The 6,331-nt window shown below is 42.9% G+C and overlaps 1 long non-coding RNA gene across 1 annotated transcript; it reads right to left on the bottom strand.

Moving 5' to 3' along the window:
* Positions 1–386: 386 nt before the first annotated feature.
* LOC138481131 (uncharacterized) lies at positions 387–5,989 on the bottom strand. The gene is made up of 3 exons (XR_011274197.1): positions 1,259–5,989; positions 1,040–1,147; positions 387–896 (listed from the first exon to the last, which is right to left on the bottom strand). It is a non-coding gene; the product is annotated as an uncharacterized lncRNA (long non-coding RNA).
* Between the last annotated feature and the right edge of the window lie 342 nt (positions 5,990–6,331).

Raw genomic sequence — 6,331 nt, 5'->3', positions numbered from 1 at the left:
TTGCTGGTTGTTGTGGACATATAGCACAGCCTGCTCCATAGGAGATGCCAGGCGCTAATTGGCTGCTGCGTCCCAGTCGATCGTGGTGCACGTGGGTCAGCTGGGCTCATCTTCACAGTGAAGATCAGGCCACACGTTAGAAACATTCTATCTAATCCAAGCTAAACAACAAGAACCAATTATTCATTATAATTAAACAAAAACAAAGGGACTCCACATATATAGATCAATGTAATTTGAAGATGAATATCTGCAATTTGGATGGACTTGTCCTTGTGCTCAAAGATTCACCAAAAGGAACAATGGGAACACAAGTGTGTCTACTATTTGTCAATATTTATTAAAGAGACAAAAAGCCAAAAGGTTTTGAGGTAGTTAACGTGGAGACAAATTATATGATATGATATGGCATTTATAAATAAACCAATAAGTGATTGAGGGAAAATATTTACACATGAAAGATCCTTACAAAGAAAACATTCTTGTAATAACAAAAAATAGATAAATTGGTAATAAAAAGATCAATTAAACAGTTAAACATTAACATCTAAGGTAGTATAAGCCATCATAGATACACATTGATTAGAATTAAATCATCTTGTGTGTACCCCAGCAGTAAACCTAACTTTTGCTAGACTGGAGTGGGAATCCTGACTAGTTGGTTGTAAAGGTGTAATGGTCTCATTTATATTCATGATCAGAACCTCAAAATCTGCCAACGTGTGTGCTAGATTGTCTAAGTGCTGATATATACAGTGCTTCATGAATTGATAAAAAACAGTTTGTACAAAAAAAGGAAAGGAAATGATTAAAATGAGCACTGTATCACGTTTCGGCTTGCCGGAATTGGCGGTATCAATGTTCAGCCTTCCTCGGGGCGAAAGAATCTCAGGGTCCTAGAGCAAAGGGGGAGGCAGAAAAAAGGGATACATATATGTATCAATAGTACGTGGGCGACACAACAGAAGTCTATTTTCCTATCAGAACAATCTAAACAGCTGCTAAATAGCATATTTAAAAAGGTCCACTTAATACTCACCCTCTTTCTCAGACAGGGGTACGTGAGGCGTGTGACCTTGTGTCCGGAATCACAGAGTTTATATGGACTGGCTGGGCTGACTCGGGCAAGTGCCTAAAGAAGAGATCCCTAATGTGGGAAACAGGGATATCATTATTGTAGAGCCATGTAGATTTATATGGCTGAGATGCCTGAAGGCAAGATTCTTAAAGTGAGGGAGCAAGCAGATTGGTGTATTACCTTATGGAGTGCCTAGGGTATCTTGCTAGGTCCCTTAAGGATATGCAGGTGAAGATTACCGGCGAGTGGTAGGTACAGCCATCTGTAATGTGAATGCAAAAATGATTATGCTCATGTGTTTAGGAAGTAGAGTGGAAGCATAGAAATGGGCAACCACATAAGGTAAACAACCTGAAGGTTAATACATTTTCTGGTTTCCATGATGCCAGTATATGGCATTACGTATCTACTGCATTATGGCAGTTAAGTTACTCCGGAACCCCAGCTTGCATACCTGGGGGTGGTGGGGTCCCTAATCCACAGCAGCAATAAGGGACAACCCTATTTTTTGTTTATCTGCCAATTATTCATTAGGCATGGCAGGCAACTGAACATCATATGAAAGGGGTGCCCAAGGGAAAAGAGAATAATATATAGGCATGGGGACCCCCCATATTCTGGGCTTCGTTAATACTGCAGTTCCCGCACCCAAGTGTCTCTTCCCCGGGGTTTGATCTATGGTCTACTTTCCCTGGTGCCTCATGATACAAAGAGACGCTTATTGCTATTGGAAAGATATAGTTGTGCAGGCTTTCGATCTGTGGTCGGTACTCTGAAATGGTCAGGATCAGTGGCACAGGGGTTTATTGGTATGTGAAGAGATAGGGGGTCAGGGAGAGGCAGTGTGTTGGTCTCCGGCCTGGCAGGGTGGGGGTCAGGGGTGCACTGGCAGTTTAGGGGAGATGGATGGGCATAGTGCTGGGGCCTGGGACTGTCTCACGCTCTTCACAGGGCTCATTCTTTAGAAATACTAGATATTTGCAACATTGAGAGGACGGGGAAAGGATGGACTTCTGTGGGAACATGGCTCGTGGTGAGCTTGCTTGGTGTGCTAATGACTTGGCACCTCTATGTGAACGTGAGATGCGAGTGCTGCAGCCCTGGGAGTGGCTTTTCTGGGCCTAGTCAAAAATGGTGTCAGGGCCCAATACAAAATGGAGTCGCAGGGCTGGGGCATATCTAGTGCTATTCATATAATTCCATGTGCTATAAGGCTTTTATATGCATCCTGCAGGTGGGGGCTCTTCTCCCCTTATCTTCGCTATGGAGTTTATTTACTTCAGCTAGAGGGTGGGATAGGATAATTTCCTCCCCAACATTTCCCTCTTGTGTTACTTCTACAGTAACAAATTCACCCCACCCCGGTTTCTTCTTTTGTTTGCTCTTCTTTCAGCTTCCTCCCACCCAGGGCTACCTTTTATAGGCATGCACGCTCTGCACGTGCTTCTCAAGCTTTCCCCACGCTGCGCATTTTGTTCAGGGATACAAGTCATATATATATATATATATATATTCAGTGAAAAAACTTTAGGGACGTTATGGTTAAGTTGCGCTACTAAAAACCTATCAAATTCAGTGAAAACACTTTGTTAAAGGGACGTCATGGTTACAAGTAAACCAAAAACCCCCTGAAATTCACCAGTTATGGTAGGCTAAGCAACCATAACTCGGGCAACCACTATGCATTGCTAAGGCCAATACCCATGAAGTCCCTACTACTAGCAGCCCCCGTGATTCTTGGGTGTGGAGGTTGTTTGCCACTCTTGAAAGAGTACCTAAAGTTTGTGCAAACAAGGTGCCCTGCACTGAGTGCCATTTGGTGCTCAGTCGTGGCAAACCAGGTTTGTACAGTTACGGTACTACCTCCATGAAGCGACACCTAAGGTCCTTCCACGCTGGGGCAATTCGGAGGGTTGGCCACTGCGATAAACGTAGTAGGTTGAGTTCCTCTGCAGCATCCTCCGTTTCTGCTCCTACCACCACAAGAGGCACTCCTGTGGGGCAGCGCATCCCTCAAGCTGCCTCGCAGGCCATACGCGACACAGTAGACCCTTACCTTTCGAGGGTCACAGTATTGTGTATGTACTGCGATGCAGTACTCTGCAGTGGGGAGACTCTTCGAAGTGCTTTTGAGGCTGCGGTCCGGGAGCATGAGAAGGACTGCTCACTACTTGATTAAGGCCCACCCTACATCTTCCTCTCTCCACCTGCCCTTTCTTATCCTCGTGGTTGGTGCCCCTTTTTTACCCTCCCTTCCCTTCCTTTCCTTTTGTGTATTGTTAAAAAAATAAAATAAAATACAAAACAACAAAAAACAAAATAAAGGGTCTTTTCAGAGCCGCCTTTCACAGTTTAAAAATAGAAGTGCCAATGGGCCCTGTGCATATTTAGAAGTCCGCGGACATTGATATTTTTGGGGTACTGCGCTATCAAAACCATTGCACTCTTCTCCGGGAGTAAGTGGTGGCTCTGAAAAGAGCCTTTTTGTGGTGTTTTTTTTGTGTTTGAAAAAGTTCAAGTAGTCAACAGCTACTGGTAAAAGGATTGCTATACTTCCAAAAAAGGTTGCAATGCATTTTGAATATTTCGCAGAAAAATCTGATTCCCAGCATCAGTAAGATGGACTCCATCTCTATCAAAAATGTGTGTACTACAAAACATAATATTTTCATTGTGGAAAGAGGACATGCCAACATCTCTCAAAAAGGCACAAACAGCCTTGTTGACATTGCGCCTCACTTTCTCCATTTGTGGACCAAATGAAGAAGAATGCAGTCACATTTGTCTCTGTTTAATACGAGAAAAAATGACTTGGGAGTTTGGAAACATGTCCATGACTTTCCCAAGTCCTTCTTTCATTGCAAATTGCAAAGAGATTCCAGAGACATGTCTTAAACTGTTCCCTCCACAATGAACAATAATAATGTCTGGATGACTCTGTGTCACCAAACTAGCAAAAAAAGGAACCAAATCCAGCCACTTCATTCCACGCACTCCATGCCAGTGCACATCCACACAAGGCAATCCAGGATGTGCAGCCACTCCACAGCGATCTGCATGCACCTCCAACCAATTTATCTGCCTTCTGGAAGACACAGCCATAGCTATCTGCTCTCCTCTCAGGAAACAGACTTTCCCCCAAAGTCTCTCCTTACACATCACACCCAGTAAACCTTATTGACCAATCCCTTGCCCTGCACAGTCTCATTTGCATGCCTCTCAGCCTCAAATTCCCTGTATGAAATACGCGCTGTCCGCGAACAACCACGATGTCTGCGGACAAATCGTAAAATCTGAAAGTTGGGAATGAAAATTTAAATAGTGTACCCCACTTTCCCTTTAAGGTCGGCTCTGATAAGAGCCTTTCTTTTTAGCTTTGTTTGAGGCTTTTATTTAGGGTATTTTCAGATTTTGTCTGTTACATGACTTCACAACAACTTCCTGATTGAGTTCTGCATATCACTAAGAAAAATTGCTTGACCAAAACCTGTGAAAGTCATTCCATCATCAAAAAAAAATTGCACCATCTTCCAAAAGGTTTTAATTTTGGAATGATGACATGCCCACAGAAAACATAAAACAAGATATTCCTTTATTAACAAGACATCTTGCTATGTCTTGTTGAGGATTAAATACATGAGAAATCATCCATGCAGTCCGAGGTGGTATATGGGAAAAAAGTATCTTTGCAGATGGAAATAGGTGCATTAGTTCCTTTAGCAATTGCTTCAGTGCCCCCTGCAAAATAAGCCATATTTCTACAAAGTGTAAAAACACCTTGCAAATTTCTCCCTGGCACCTCACACCACATAGCCTCCACTCCCTGCATTCCAAGGTTGTCAGAAATGCCACACATGTTTGCATGCCATTGCAGATTAGTGATATAACCATCTCCCACTATCCACACTCTAACTCTGTCCATCTCAGCAACTACAGCCATCTTTACAGCATACAGCAATGAAAATAATGATTACCCTCTCTCCCTATGAATGATACCCTCAGCACCTGATTGGCTAATTCACCTTGTGCTATTTCCATGCCAGGTATGCTGAGAAGCCCCGGATGTGGCACGCCCTGTCCGCGAACAGCCGCAACACTGGGGCAGCCCTTTTACCCTTTCCACTTCACTCTCTGCACTATTCCCTTATTGGCTACTGTTAAGCAGTGACACAACCATCCACCAATCACATCCAAGAACTCTACATCTAACTCTATCATCACAGTTCAGCACGTTAGATGTACCGTTGATCACTCTGAGTGCAATTCTGCTGTGATTGCAAAGCACCTATAGCAATAACTACTGTAAAACTCCAAGATTTCTGCTTACAGATTCATGCACATCCACATGCATGAACACATACTACAGGTATGAATATTTTGTGCACAGTACATGAACAACTCTTATATAAATGCATATGAACAGGGTAACTACTACTTACCCTGTATAACCTGCAAAAAAGCTTACTGTCATTTCTCCCATCTGCTATGATCAAGTGTCACTTGCAAAGCTGTGTCCTTTCCAAATTTTAATGTATCCATATTACTAATTGTAATGTGCAAACTGTTATTCCCTTCATTGATTCTGTAATTTTTGTAACCACTGCAACCTATTTATCCACATTTCAATCATAGTAGCATTTCATGCATTATAGTGCATAGGATGTACATACAATTTCCTTTGTGTAAATTCTGGGCATTTTACATAGAATCTATCATTTGAACTTCCTTTAAAAATGATAATAGTAATCAGACACAACACACAGCTTTCTAACAAAGTGTCATATTTAAATGCATGCAAGGAACAAGTTAATTACCTGTAACTGTTGTTCTCCAGCATGGGTCTGGCATGGATTCACATGCTCATGAATATTCCCCATAGTCAGGCTGGGAATCCTTGGTAAAGGAAAAATCAGTTTCAGTTTCGTTTCTGAACTGTCTTTCTATTAATAACCAATCACTGGTCTCTGGCTCGTACTGCCCCCAGCCAATGACTGCCCTCTACCTATGCCCCTCCCCTGGCAGCCATCTTCAGATTTGATAGCACATAAAGTAGCAGTAGGACCAAGAGAACAGCCGCAGAGGGGTTGGCGGGAGGGTTCGCATGTGAATCCATGCCAGACCCATGCTGGAGAACAACAGTTACAGGTAAGTAACTTGTTCTTTCTCCAGCATGGGGTCTGGCATGGATTCACATGCTCATGAATACAAGAATACATAGCAGTACGAACATGCACAACCACGTGAGGTGGCAAG

Source organism: Ambystoma mexicanum, chromosome 5p, assembly GCF_040938575.1.
Source record: "Ambystoma mexicanum isolate Mex_15411 chromosome 5p, UKY_AmexF1_1, whole genome shotgun sequence".
Lineage (NCBI taxonomy): Eukaryota > Metazoa > Chordata > Amphibia > Caudata > Ambystomatidae > Ambystoma > Ambystoma mexicanum.
This window is presented reverse-complemented; position numbering and strand designations above follow the sequence as displayed.